The sequence below is a fragment of the Colius striatus genome, chromosome 2 (assembly GCF_028858725.1).
Source record: "Colius striatus isolate bColStr4 chromosome 2, bColStr4.1.hap1, whole genome shotgun sequence".
In the NCBI taxonomy this organism is placed as follows: domain Eukaryota; kingdom Metazoa; phylum Chordata; class Aves; order Coliiformes; family Coliidae; genus Colius; species Colius striatus.
The window spans coordinates 46,265,692-46,281,066 of NC_084760.1; the positions used below are offsets into that span (position 1 = coordinate 46,265,692).

The following is a 15,375-nucleotide window of genomic DNA, read 5'->3' on the forward strand; positions in this document are numbered from 1 at the left end:
TTTGGAAAAAAAAAAAAAAAAGGAAAACAAATTCCCAAATGCTCCTCCAGCCCACAGTTAGGGTTATGTGATAGACCAGCAATTTTGTCTACTGATAAATGAAAGATCTTGTCAATGAAATGAAACACATGTACTATTCTATGTACCTGATTCTGTTTGGGGAATGTGACCAGAAGACTATGCTTCTCTTTGCTCACTCATGTTGCTCTGAGCAGTGGCTGCAGAAGCAAGGCAAGACCCTGGAAGAGCAATAGTGACTTAAATGATTTTAAGACTCAGCCACTGAAAGTCATAGATGCTGTCATTAGCAGGATGATGCTGCAGGTGTTAAGTCCACATTGATCTAAACTAGTATTTTAACTTAAGCCACTGGTGTTTATATTATTGATATGATTTATTTTTTGTAAAGAAAATCCTGTTTCCTCTGGCTGCAGAACCAGAAGATAACCTTCTGGTTAACCATCAGTTTGGATTGATGTCATTTCCTTTTCCATATCTGTGACAGTTTTTCAGTTTGCTTGGTCAGGAGACATTGATGCTTTCCCAGGTGCAGTAAGCAAAGCCCATAGCACTTGGTAAAAGGTGTCTACATCAATAATTTCCATTTTACACCTGCAGAAACTGAAGTAAGAGGAAGCTTTTCCAGGTTTCCAGATTTCTCTTCTCCCTTCTGCTTTCACAGAATCACAGAATGATGGGGATTGGAAGGGACCTCTGAAGCTCATCCAGAGATGTTCCAGTGCCCTCAGCATCTTGGTAGCCCTGCACTAGCCTCTCTCCAGCAGTTCCCTGTCTCTCTTGAGCTAGGGAGGCCAGAACGGGACACAGGACTACAAATGAGGCCCCACCAGGGCAGAGCGGAGAGGGAGGAGAACCTCCCTGCACCTGCTGCCCACTCTCTCTTCATGTTCCCCAGGAAGCCGTTGGCCTTCTTGCCCACGAGGGCACATTACTGCTCATGTTTATTTGCTGCCCACCAGCACTCCCAGGTCCCTCTCTGCAGAGCTGCTCTCCAGCAGGTCACCCCCAGCCTGTCCTGGTGCAGGGGGTTGTTCCTCCCCATGTGCAGGACTCTGCAATTGCCCCTGGTGAACCTCAGGATGTTCCTCTCTGCCCAACTTTATGCATGCCCATGCTTTATGCATATATTTGCCATCACATTGAGTTGTTTTGCTGCTGCCTTTAGCAAATAACCACCTTATTTCTTGGGTGAGGATGAGGGTGCATTTTGTTCCAGTGCTGCACCCACACAGGAAGGGGAACACATGAAATTGGGATGGCATGCTATTGGGTTAGGAGATCATTTTAGGTAATACATGTAATGCAGGAGAGGGTGGCTTTTTGCTGGATTTGCAATGTTCTCTCCCTTCTGGTTGTGTTTCTATATAGCAAATTGCATCTGGAGTGCTCTCATTTTAAAGTATAAACACTGCTGGAGCAATCTGGGGATTAAGTAAAATGGATGCCTTAGTTGAGATCCACGATTTCCTATCTCTCTCTCTCTCTAGAATCATAGAACCATAATCTCAAGTTGGAAGAGACCCATAAGATTCCTGACAACTCCCTGACAGGAGGTTGGAGGGGCTGGAGGGGGAGGTCAGTCTCAGCTCCCGAGCTACAAATGATAGGACAAGATGAAATGGCCTCAAGCTGCACCAGGGCAGGTTTAGATTGGAGACGAGGAACAATTTCTTCTCTGAAAGGGCTGTCCAGCCCAGCACAGGCTGCCCAGGACTGTGGCGGAGTCCCCATCCCTGGACGGATCCCAAAGCCGTGTAGCTTTGGGACTGAGGGACGTCAGTTAGTGGTGGCTGTGACAGTACTGATGGAACGGTTGGACTTGAGGATCTGAAAGGTCTTTTCCAACCTCAATGATTCTGTGTTTCAGTGCCTTGGTTCTCACTGTGGTGATCCCATGCGCTTCAGGATATGGGTCTGCAACTAAAAGGACCCTGGAAGCCCAGGCTTGGCTGTCCTGTGATGCAGGTGTGGCATCTTCCTGCAGGGTCCTGTACCATGGGACAAGGTAGAGTAGCATCTATCTGGGATGCAAAAAATTCAACATCACTGTACTTTTAGGGCATGTTATATGTGCCCATATGAAGTGTTTGCAGCCCCTGGTTTCTTTAAGGTGGCTTTACCAGCAAAATGTACTGTCCTGTGGTAGATCAAAGCGAATTGGAGGCTGTGTGTTGTACAGGTTATGAGTGGATATTGGAGGTGACACTTCTGAATCCTTCACTTTGCTGCTAGCTTGTTTGTCAGAAAAGGACATATCAAATTCTCCCCTCAAATGGAGACACCAGGGAGTTATTTCAGGAGATTTGATCTTCACTGAAGTTTCTACATTGGCGTGCATCTTTATACCACCTCCAATGTAGCTGTTTCTCATTTCCAGCCCCTTTGAGTTAACACTTCAAAGGAATACTGTCTTAGAAATTGCCAAATGTTCTGTGGTCACCAAGTTGCTATTGGAAAAGGAGGAGGAAATTCCCCACTATTGCAAACCAATAAACAGATCAGAGTTGGGAGTATGAATGTGAAAACATTATATTTCAGCTGGATAATGAAGAGAGATGTTGTATCTCAGCAGCTGTTTAGATAACTGTCCTTTGATTTGTTTACCATCTGCTTTTAATTCCAAAAAGGAAAGGAAGTGGTTTGGGCCTGGTTTGAGAAGTTTCACAGAAAATGACTTGTTCACGTTGCCACTAGCCACAGGTGGAAATTCTCAGCCAAATCCTCTGTTGTTGGAGCTGCCTTCCCTGGAAGGATCAGAGCAGTGGGGAGCTCGGGCTCCGGATTGATGGATAGGAGAAACTTGAACGCTAAGGAGTTGGTTTGCCCACAGGATCTGAAGTTCTGCAAAAGACACGTTTTGCAGAAAACACATCTTGATGGATTGACTTAAACAGGTTTTTTTCTTCCTTCTTTTATAATGTTGCATTCAACTTGCAGGACTTTATAGGGTCATTTGCTTCTGAAAAGTGTTTTTCCTTCCCTGCCCGTGCCTTCTTTTGATGGCAGACCACACAGAAAACCCGCACGATGCTGTATTTTCAGGGTGGCTCTAGACCGGTGGTAGGACATGATGGATGCAAGAGCAGAGCAGTGGGAGGATGTATATTAGCACTGACACTTTGTTAGTTTGCCTGTGCAGCTGGAATCCTTTTTCTCTAAAATTACTGGAAAAGAAGCAGAGAAGAGAATAGCTGGGTGGTAGGAGATTTCATGAGCTATTTGAGACTGCAATGGAGAAAAGGAAAAGCGGTGGTTAACCCTTGAGCTTTGTGTTCAAGTTGTTTCTGTTTCCCTTATTCAGTCCCCTGTTCACTGCTCTGGAGCTGCTCTTCCACCACTGCCTGTCAAGGCCTGTTTGTAGCATGGAATAGGTTAAACTGAGAAATTCTGGTTATTGAATCTGATCTGACAGTGGGTGCTAGTAGCTGTGAAAGGAAAGCGGTTGTCTTTGTCATCTCTGTCCCATAGTGCATGTGTGGTCATCATGGTTGTTTGCAGGAGCGGCAGAAGTGGGACATCCACCCTCAGCATCTCCTTGCTCACCTGCTGCATTGCTGTTGGTGAAATGATTAAGCTGAAATAGTGCATGAAAGCAGGGAATTCTCAGTTCCTACTGGCAATCGATTCAGACAAAGCATTCAGCTAGCTCAAGTTATAAATACAGTTAAGCTTATGACATTTTGGTTTGATTTTGTTTGTTTGGATTTTCTGTTGATTTTTTTTTTCAATAAGCATAAATACATGAGAAAGAACTGTAAAGCTTTCAAGTTCACTACAGCTCTTCTGTAAAAACACGAGCCCTCTACTCTCAGTAATCCTTCATTTCAATAGCTCTGGTTAGGCATTCAGGCTGATAAGCCTGTCATCTTAAAAGCTTTGGTGATATATTCCAAGCTGCCTTTAATGGTCCTCAGCCATGGTGGCACCTGCATGTTGCCAGCTGCAGTAGCAGCTTGCAGGCTGGATGCTGTTATTCATGGAATATCCTTCCCCCTGCTCCCACCTTTCCCCTCTCTGATAGAACAAGAAGCAGCATAAACCATTGCCCATCCTTGGTCCTGACTGATGAAACATTCTAGAAGTGTTTTTACCACTTTAAGTTTTTGATAAAGTCTCTGTCTTTTTTTTCAAGTACCATATTGAAATAATTAAAAATATAAACATACTTTTAAACTGTTTAAACAGCACTGTATTTTAGTGTGCAGTAACATAGCAGTCATGAAGGTTTCCCTTTACTTTTTTTCTGCTCATTAGAGTCCTCAAAATTACCTTTTTACTACTGAATTTTCTTTCTGTAGCTATAGCTACATATTATATTATGCATATATGGATTTATGCTATTCCATAATATATGGAGTTATAGCACCAACATTATTGTTTTCTTAGTATTAATATGCTCTGTGTTATTTAATTGTCAGCCAGGGATGGTAGTAAATGCAGTACTTCTGTGTTCATACCCAGTCTGTTTATTTGAGCTATACACATTGTACAAAAATCTCAAATATAATCTGAGTAATGGGGGCAGAGAGAGGAGAAAAATTTTTAAATCTGAAAGTGGCAGTTGTTTCAGAAAGTCATCTTCATTTCTTTTTTCCCCTCTTCATTATGACACGACACTCAAGAAGCGTCAGAGAACATCCTAAAATGATTTAGTTGGCTTTACTTTTTAAAGAAACCCATTGAGTCAGCTTCTCAGAAACTTCTAAATTGCTTCTGGATATAATGAGCTTTGCCACAGCTTGGATTCAATAAAGGTGATGAGATCCAGATCTGAAATCAGGGCTGAGAAGAGTGATGTTTTCATCAGATGTGTACCTGTGATGATGCAGAGTGCTTTGCATCTTCAGCTCATGTTTACCCCTGAGTTTGACTCAGTGTGACCCAGGCCCTCATGAAAGGATACCGGAGGTCTAATGTAATTGAAATTCCAAATTCAGTTAGGATTTCACAGTGTCTAATATCTCCTCCTGTCATTGTTTTGATGCTAGGAGAAGAAAACATCGTTCAAGTTAAAAATATAAGACAAGGATAGTCAAGAGCTGGAAGTCCACACATACAAATTAATACCAAAGTTGTTACTCTTAGACTCAATTACACCTTTTCTGTGTTAATAGACTAACAAAAATTTTGAATTCTATCATTTTTTTATACAATATCCTTTATGTATTTTATATAGGATATCCTTCTCCATTAGTTTATTGTAAAATTACATGCTGTTGTAGAAGAAAAAAAGAAGGCAACATCTGTCCCAGGCTTCTGGTGCTTGTTGTTAAGCACATTGTAATGACAGATAGTAAGAAAGTAAACAGTTTAAAGTAGTGTACCACGTACTTGTAATCCAATGCACAGCTGTTCAAGTGATGAGGAAGGGTTTAGGCCACCACAGTGCCTGTGCACCGCATGGTATATCAGCATATTTATGCATCACTTCAGGTTTACTTGGACAGCGGCCTGTCTCGTGATGGTTCCCTTACAAAATCGTTTGTCATTGTTTAATCATCCTCGTTGAATAGAGAGAAAAAAAGGTAGGAAAGAATTAAAAGTCAGTCTCACGTTCCTGAGATCATGATTGTTCTTTGCAAGTGATCTCAGATTAGAGATTTATTTTTAAAGTGTGGTAGGAGCTAGTTTTGTTGGAACAGGGAACTTCTGACAGCTTAAATTCCACTTTCAAAGATACATCTTCTTTCCAGCCTGAGGAATTAGCATTTGCTCAGTTCTTCAAACCACCATCTTCTGTACGAGATCATCTCCCCTAGATTACTCAGAGGTAATTTTAAGTTATAGTTCTTTGGCAATGTCATGCAATTTCAGCCTTTCCAAGGAGCTGACATCAAGCGAGCAAGCAGTTATCACCCTTTGGCATCAGTCTGACAAAATAGTTTGCAAATGACGGTAGACACTTTTTAAGATAACTGTGAGGCTTTGGAAGAAAAGGAACCTGAGCACTGCAGGAGTACTGAGCTGTATAAATAATTTTTTATATGTCATTTGTCTTGAAACCAAATTTGCCCTAATGAGAGAAACCAAATATTCTGAGAGTTTGGATGCTGTTCCAGAAGTTAGGGTGTTCGTAGAGTTCACGTACAACTGGAGAGGGAGGAATAAAGTTGAGTCTAATCTATATCTGGAAGTTATTAAAAGCTAATATAAAGTGTGCAGTTAAGGCTGTTAATGACTTGAGAGCTTTTGGATCTGCTGATTTCTTTGTCTAGGAGCAAGCTAAGGATTAATTGTGAGTGGGCACTTGGGGTTCTGGGTTGCGTGTGGATGGAAAAATGCTTCAGGTTTTGGTTTTGGGATTTTCTTTTCTCCTGTTAAGGCAATCTTCAGGATGTAAAACAGCAGTCCTGCTTGTGTGTGGTGCAGCAGGGATGGCTGAAGCACCCTTGTAAAGTGTCATCTGCTAAAGAACTTTCAGTTTTACTCTCTTTGCAGGATCCTGCAGCAGGTTCAGTGTTCCCCAGAGCTGATGACAGTCAAGCCATTGAAAGGGAGACATTTTTTACTTGTGTGATTTCTTCTGCTTGAAGCTCCCGAAGTGGTCCAGCTGGGGACTTGTGCCAGCAGAGTGCTGTTATGGATTTGCACTTACGAAATCACGAGCTGGGTCAAAACTACAGCAATCTGCATAAAAATATCAAAGTTGGGAACTCTGGGCTTTGTGTTATGATGAGGTGGGTGAATGAAGAAAAGCGAATGATGGTGTAGGAGGCCTGTGGCAGATTGAGCATTCATGGACATATGAGATTGTTGGAGAGATCTACTGAGATAAGTTCTTTTAAACTTGGTGTTGCATACATAAATACAGCTTTTCCTTTCCTTTGAACTCTTCCTGTGGGCCACCTGGAGATAGTTGGGGTTTAGGGACTGAACAACTCACTGTCTCAACTTGTCCTCCTTGCTTGGCTTGTAATGAGTCAAAACCCACTTTATGTGGCATTGAAATTCAGACTGACCTCTTCAGTCCTTTAAATATCCAAAGGATGACTACCAGACAAGACTGTCAAGACTGGGAGAATTGAACAATGGTCCATAAACTGCTGTTGCTGCTGCTTTGTCCTGACATTGGGGCCACTTCTGCCTCTCTCCTTTCCCAGAATGGCTCTAGCTGGAAGCCTCAGTGCAGAAGCCCAGGTGTTTTTACCTGGAGCTGCCCTAGCCTTGACTAAGCAAAAGTCTATCAAGGCTCCTGACTTGGGCTCTGTAATGTGATTCTCCTGTATTACAGGAGTACCTTGGTCTTCGGAGACCAGCAGGATAGTTCAGTGGTCCTGATCTCTAACAGTGGGAGCAATCTGTAGATGTAACTTTAATTTTAGCGTTGTCTGTTGTTATTGATTGGCCAAATGAACAAACCCAATCAATTTCTCCTTCAGATTTCTTTTAAAATGTATTTTACACTTTTTGCTTTTCATTTAAAGCCCTGCAGTTTCATCTAGGACAAGTGAGATCCCTGCAAAACCTGGCACGTGTTCAAAACCTTAGAAGTACAGAAAGCTGTTTATTAAACTTCCTCCTGGGTAGATAAGACAACTCGCCTTACTGGAACAAAGTTAATTTTGGTGGATTTTTTTTTTCCATTGAGGTCTTAGTTGTGTAAAATTATTCTTTCCAAATACAGTAATTGTTTTTCTGACCTTTTAATTTGCAACAGTTAACTGGCAAACAGCTTTAGCCCTCTTGCAAAATGGCTTTTCTCTCTGTGTCTCCTGCAACACTTATTTGGTATTGGGTATAAATAAAGCAGTAGTATGTGAAGAAGTAGATAAGGAGAAAAACAGACTTTCCAGATGCCCCAGAACGTGTATAAGTTCTTCAGCAAAATAAAATTTAAAGAGAATCTGAAAGAGTACTTTCACAGTGGTGGGGAAAATAGTGCGAATTAGCATTACCTTAAAACTGTTGTCTAATGTCCTTACTCCTGGAAAATCAAATGTCCCTTTAAAAAATACAGCATTTACACAGGCCCAACAGCCTTGGAGTTTGGAGGAGTTGCAAAAAAATATTTGGTGCTGCATGTCACTTCTAAGCAGGCAGAAAAAGTCCTTGGGGGAGGCTCCCTGCAGCCTCCTGTAACAAAGCTGTTATTTTCTATCATTGCTTTGTAGTGTACTCTTTTTATATATAGCACAACAGCCAAACCCAAGTAAATAAATTATGGATTTTGTCAACATACACTAAACATTAAACTCATCCTAACTCCTTTCTGCTTGCTTTTTCTAGTTGGGTATAATGTTTTGATTGACTAGGCTAAACGGAACAAATTGTGGCTGACAGACAGGAGAGGATCCTATGGTCACCAGGTGGGCCAAGGTTAAACAAACCCATGTTTGTCTCCATGTTGTAGGTCTGGAGCCCACTCATCAAGTGAAGAGTGCAGAGCTATTTCTGGTCCTGCTTCCACAGACCCTTGTTTAGACATTTTAATCATCGATAAAATATTTAGACCCTAAAGTAAAATATAAGAAGAGAGGTATTGAAAGATGCACGTTTCACATGCTAAGTGATGACCACTTCAAACGGGCTGTGGCGGCTCAGTCCATCATGGGCTGGCTGAGAGCTCAGTTATACCCTGTAGGTCCATGGCTGAAGATACAGTAGAAAGTGCATGGCTTCAAGGAAAATGTAGAAAGCTAAAGATGAAAGGTTTTGGGTGACATCTAGCTCAGATGAAGGATGGCTGGAAGTTGTTTCTTTTGGTCGCTGGAATGTCTGAAATGGTTTAGGGGATACTTTTTACTCAAAAATATGTTAGCAGTTGACCTTGAGCCTAAACAACAGGATAGATTTTAGCTGCCTTATACTCGCCACTATTTTTTCAAGTGATTAGTACAATTTCCAAGCAGTCATATCGATGGAAAGGCTGATGGGTTCAGCAACACACCAAGCTCTCATGTGTGTGTTTGAATCAATTTTCACGAGATAAGGAGGATCTTTGATACACTGAATCTGCTATAGTTAATGTGGGATAGTTGATGGGGAAGGATTGTCAGGAGGTTGTCTGGTCTGAACTTTGCTTAAAGCAGCTTCAGAGGATATGCTTAACAAGATCCTGGATAACCCACTTCTTGCCCTCAGCTTCAACTGTCCAATCCGTCAGTTTGAATGGGAATATTTCTTCTTTGTGCTCTGTTGGGTTGCACGGAACAACTCAGCTTTTTATCTTTTGTTGGAGGGAAAAACATGGATACACCTAAAGCAAATCAAACTATTCAGTGAAAGCTGTCAATACTTTGGTCAAGAAATACTGAGTACAGAATTTGGGAAGACAAGAGAAGAGCAAAGATCATGAGTCGGTGCAAGCTTTATTGAAAAGGCTTGGGAGTTTTAGTATCGGAAATTTCTAAGATCATATTCCTACTATTTAACAGGCTTTCTGATGAAAGACAAAAAATATCCTGGGCCGTTGATGTATATAATCTGTGGATACTTCTTTCTGTTATGTGTCCTCCAGATCTCTTTATATCTTAAACTGAAAGCTTGGGCATAATTGTGAAGTGTCTTTTATTTTTGCCTCAAGGTATTATGTTTTTGAAAGGAAAGCCAAGATGAAGTTCGTTTAGATTCTTACTGTGATTCGGGGACTCTGAGTGGTGGTCTGCAGACAGTTCTTGTAGTAACAACCTGGGAAAGCTCAGCAATGTCTTCTTACAGTTGAGGACAAGAAAGCATATGGAACATGGGAGAGCTTGAAGGGATGGAGTGGTTCTACCATTGAATTACATCTGGAAGATCTTTGGTGCAGTATAAAAGAGGTGTGTGTTCCTGTTTGCCTCTCAAACCTACTTTCTTCTGCTGATGTGGGCTCAGATCATCTGATGATCCTGGGACGGCATCACCCCACTACTTCTTGTGCAGCTTTGCTGCATTCTGGGACTGACCGTGGGGCTGCCTGTAGGCTGCTTGTGGTTCAAAAGCCATATTTTTACCATCTCTGGAAAAGGAGAGGTTGTTAATAGCATCTGATATGATCACCTGCGTGAGAGGCTGTATGACCTCCTCAGGTTCAGTTGTGTTTGAAGTAGTGGGTGGAGCTCAAATGCTCAGGAGTTTTTCGTGCATGTGGACAATGCAGCACTGTTGACAAAGGAAGCTGCACTGGAGAGCCACATGTGACTGGTGGGCCACAGTTTACTCTTATGTGAGACTAAGAGAATAATATTGATGTATCTGCACCCCATTTCTAAAAGTGGAGCCTCGAGAAGTATGTAGAAACAGGACAGACCTTGTAAAACACTTTCCCAACTCTCTAGCCTCTGATCTTTCAACATCTCCAGGACTTTACCAGCCAGACATATGTCCATCTTATTAGCAACCATAATGAGTGTGTGCTCTGTGACACGACCAGTCTTCACTTGTGTTCACACAGACATTTAACATGCACACCATCCTGCGGTGAGGAGCTAAACTGCTTAGCTGGGCCATGTGTGAAGAAACGGCTGTCTCTTGTTCGCTTTTGAACTTGCCACCTGCTACTTTCATTTTTTGCCCCTTTGTTCTTACACTGAGCAAGCTGCTGCTGCCTTCATAGACTGCTGGTGTGTCCCTCCTCTGTTACATTCCATTTGGAATTGGAAGATTCTCTGCTCCAAATTTGTGTTTGGTGATGAAGACACACCAGGAAGGTCTTTGCTTGTAGTCACATCAGTAAAAGATCCAGACCTTGTGTCCTTTGCTATCTGCAGCTTTCAGAGTTGTCGTGAATCTGAGTTGCAGTGGCTTTTGCTCATGGCTTGCAGGAGGATGAGTAATGCAGGAGGCAAGAATTGCTCCTTCTGGGATTTCAGCATGAGCACGTGATTAATGCTGATCTAGTTATATCTTATGACTTGTCACTTGGCCAATTATTAATCTGTTTTAATATAGTCCACGCTATGTAATGTAATTCCAGTTGCTTGAGAAATCATATTTTACGAAGTTAAATGATTTACTGAACTGTAAGTAAGTTGCATCAGAGCTGTTACACTTTGCAGCCAGTCGAGTAGCCTTAATAAAAACATATACGATCGATTGAAGACCTTGGTGTTGATAAACATTAGTTATTTACTTCCTGTAATTCCTAATTAGATTTTATACCAGCATTTCCCTTGTTTTCCTGGGATGTAAGCTGGACTGATAGATTGTTATTAGTCTGGTCATCCCAATCATGGATTTAAAATATTGACACAACAACATGTCCTCCAATGCTCCGAAACCTCCCAAGTTAACCCTGCTGGAAGCTCTGATGAATGCTCCAGAGTTTTTTTCTTGTCCAGTTCTTCTAAAGCCCCTGGGATGGAGTTGAAGAGTTCCTGCCCTCAAAACGACCAACTCTGTTATCTCTTGTTTCGCATCTGCCTACATTGCTGTTTGGAGTAGAAAATGTTTCCTGTGGCATGACTATACCATCTGATTTCTTTCTTAATTAATGAACAGAACTATTTGTTGCATTCTTCTACTGTTCCTTTACTATTGCTGGGGATTGCTGTGTTCAGTACTCAGCTATCGCTGAGATTTACTGTTCTTAGGTAATTTTTATAACCTGACACGCTCAAACCTGTGAGTACTGCAATTCCTCTCATTGCATTTTGTTTCTCTTGGTGTTTCATATCACTACATTTCTGATGCATTTTAATACTCAGTTTGGTTTTTCTTCTCTTTGTCATGTGTATTTTTTCCTTCTGATTGTTGCTTTCCTTTTCATAAGCGACAGGTTGAGAAGAGTTATTTTATTCTTTTGAAACAGGAACATCTTTCCTTTTTAGTTTTGGAAGCTTGATCCCTTTCCAGACACACAAGTTGCCCTGGGAATCTGGAAACGTATTCTTAAAGATTCCATTATTATTTATATTTTACTGTTTTGAATGTTCCTTCCATTATTAGGTCCATTTATTGTAGGGGTAGTGAAAGCAGCTGTGACATATATGTTATTTAGAAATTCAAAGACTATCTCCTACTGGTAAAATGCAACTTTCAGACTGGAAACCTGAGTGTTACACTAGTTTGTGTACTTTCTGTGTTCATTGATGTGCACATGTGTATAAAAAAGGATGCTGAACAAGGCAGGCATCCCATCTTCCATTGGGATGTGCTCACCTCTCTGTTGGGATGCAGGTCCGTAAGCTTCCAGAGTTGTTCTTTGCCAATGCTTTGGAAATCTCCTTTTGCCTACTTGATTTTTCATGAATAAGTTGCAATTAGTGACTTACAAGACTATTGCGTTGCTAATGATGGGTGCCTTATTAAGACAGTGTTCTAATGACTGTGTCCTTGTAAGTAATTTCTTCTGTAAAAGCAGGACTGGCAATGGGGATGAGCAGATTTGGAACTAATGGTGGTACTCCCCTCATCTAACTTCAGATGCTCAGATTTAGAGGTGTACATTTAACCAAATAATCCTAGTAACCCTGAGAGAGGGAAAGAAAGAAAATAGACACACCCTGGAAATAATTTAATGTGAACTCCCAGGCTGGTGATTCCTCAGGGACCAAACCTTGAGGCGAATTGGGCTGCCAGAGACCTGCAAACCCACACAGCATCTCCAAGGAGAGATTTCTGGACCTGTTTATTGACTGCAGAGTGACCCTGGAATTACCAGCTCTGGTTTCCAAACAGCTCCTAGGTGTCTGAAGTTGATTAACATGAATTGCATCCTGTAGCCGCTACAAATTAATGTTCAAAAGCAATATTGGGACTTCTGTCTCAGAGCATTTGCTGGGCCAGGTATCAAACTTGGCTGTGGAAATTGCAATGTGTGGAATAGCTTAGGAGAAAGGTTATGAAGCTCATCTCAGTGTTTCCATGGGTTTTGGGTTTTTTAAAATACTTTTTCATTAGAATTCAGGCAATGCGTTGCAATGTAAAGGGCCTGATTTTACAAGCTTAATTTTTTCAATCAAGCAAGGTCTTTGCAGACAACAGGTAATTTTAGATAGTAGCATTTGGCTTAAGAGGAACTTACTCAAGATTCAGACTGGTATAAATTACAGGAGAGGGGATAGCTGAAGAAAATGGACGTGCTACAGTCTTAATGTCATTTTATGGTGTACATACTTCGGAAGAGAGATAATTATGCTCATCTCAGGTTCAGAGGCTACCTGGCTTGCCAAAGGGGATACAGAAGGTCTGTGGAAGAGGAGGAACTGGAGAAGCTCCCTCAGTCCAGTTCTAGCTTAATGCTTAGTAACAACATCAATTGATGCCTTTGTGAGGCAGGGAAGGATGTCATTATCTTGGAGTTTTATGAGTTCAGTGGTGGTCTGCAGCCTGTTGGCTGTAAACATCAACTGTAATTTTCTGGTGCTAGTTTTTATCTCCTGAGTTGTGTGGATGCTGTCTCGTTATGGCAGATTTGCTGCAATATCTGTGCTGTGATTTTTCTGGAGGGTAATCTTTATTTCTTAGGAGTGGCATTGGCAGAGAGGGAGGAAGGAATTGAAAAAAAACTTATCAGTTAGAGTATTAACCTTTCATTTATTTTGTTTCTCTAAGTAGCTTAAAGCTTGAGGAACCTTGAGTTCTTTTCCAATGAAATTTTAAAAGTATCTTTCAGATGGTAGTATAGAGAAGGTCAGCAAGCTCTTAATGATGCTGCTGCGAGTTAATAGTCGACCTCAACTTTGCTAGTTTTCTACTTAAAACTCTGAAAATTGCATTTCGTGACTAATAATTCAGAAAGATAAACAAAAGATCAAGCAGACAAACTGTCTTTTCCTCCTCAGGGCTCAGTAATTGAGGCTGATCCCCTATCAGAAGAGCTCATGTGAAGATTGCCCATGGAAGGTCGATGCCTGCATTTGCTGAGGCTCTAGGATTCTGTTGTTTTGCTGTTTAATTAACTGAAGAGTCCGATTTTTCCCATGAACCATCTTTCACCTCGGGAAGATAGAGGTAAGGTTGCAGGTCTCTGTTTCTTCTTTCCTCTGGCAGAAAATGTTTAAACTCATCATGGAGGTGGGTTTTGCTGGAGCACCTCTTCATGCAGAATTAATTCTGAGACTGCTGAAAGCAAAAGTCACTGTTTTTTCTCTGTCCTTGCCATTCTTTGGGTTGTTTTCCACACATGAGGTGTGCAGTCGGTCTGCATCGCCTTTGTAGCTACGAGAGTTGTTTTAAAAACTCATAAAGAGGAAATTATTGCTCGAATCAACCGTACTTTCTCAATATGCTTTGCAAAATTGAATAGCTAATTGCTGCGGTGGCAGAATGACATGCCAAAGATTTCTGCTAAAGAGTAACACGTGGGTTTGGTAAGTCAATGTTACACTGTAGACTGGCTCGTGGTGTTCATCAGGTGAAGTGAGGCCATAATGAAGGCATTTTAAAAGTCACAAACTTGGGAAATCAAAATGTTTTATGGTGAAGGGCTACTACAACTTCCAGAGCAAGAAACATGTACTCAGCATCCTGGTAGCTCTTAGTAGCCGATGCATGTAACAACTTGAACACTTTGGTGTTTTGCCCACAGCCAGCAATATCTTAAAGGAAAATTGTTGTAATGGAGTGGTAACTCAGAAAGAGGAGAATAAATTTAGAAATGAACAAAGTGGTAAAACAAGTAGCGGTTGGGTGATGGGTTGGCTGGAGCTACTGTAGGGCTATGGGATTTGCAGCCTCTCTCCATCAAGGCTTGGAATGCTTAGTACTGTGGGCTGTGAGCATGCAGGAGAGGTAAAGACCTGTGCCCCTGCTAAAAAACAGCTTCTAGCTGATATACCATAAGGCAAAAATTACATATATCGCTACAGCTGCTTTTGTCTGATGAAATGTTATGTTTCTTCTATCACAATTTCCTCTCTGAAACTGCTGGTGTTGCAAGAAATTTTTGTGTTGGATCTGGTTTTGACTGGAGTGAAATGGGAAATGGGATATTTCCTTTTGGACTGAGCATGCATTGCTCCTATGCTTCTCTTCAGTGTGATACAAATACTGGTCCCCGTAAGGTAATGGTGTAGTATGTCCTCCATAGACTGCTTTGGCTGTCTTGTTTCTGCCCTTGAGTTGGTTGTTTCCCTAAACTGTAGAGGGAAGATTGCTGCAGGAGAAGCTGTGGTGGCTTGGAGATGTTGGTGCCTCTATTCTAGATGTCTTCCCCTGATTAGTTTGGAGGCTGGAGGATGGATAATTGGGTGCTCAAGATGGAGTGCAGGGATGTTGGTAGCTGAGGAGCCTTTCTCCCTTGCCCTCATCTATCTGGATGTCAAGTATTTGCCTTGTGTTTTTGGGCAAGGCTCTTTGCAGTCTGCCTTTGTGTTTTCCATTTATAGCACAAATGAAGGCAATAATTAGGCCTGGTTGTAAAATTTGGGAGTAATATCACTTCTGTTTTGCTGTGTGTTTTCCTGACTGTTAGCTCAGCCACCCAGGTGGGGA

At 41.6% G+C, this 15,375-nt stretch overlaps 1 protein-coding gene across 5 annotated transcripts in view; it reads left to right on the forward strand.

The window, feature by feature from the left end:
- NCOA1 (nuclear receptor coactivator 1) overlaps window positions 1-15,375 on the forward strand; it is a 193,297-nt gene that overhangs the window by 41,213 nt on the left and 136,709 nt on the right. For 4 of the 5 annotated variants that reach the window (XM_061990185.1, XM_061990187.1, XM_061990188.1 and 1 more), the window contains exon 2: window positions 13,725-13,893. The exons of the other annotated variant lie outside the window; for it this stretch is intronic. The gene's annotated coding sequence lies outside the window, so the exon portion shown is untranslated. The remainder of the gene's footprint in view (window positions 1-13,724; window positions 13,894-15,375) is intronic. 5 annotated transcript variants of the gene reach the window in all.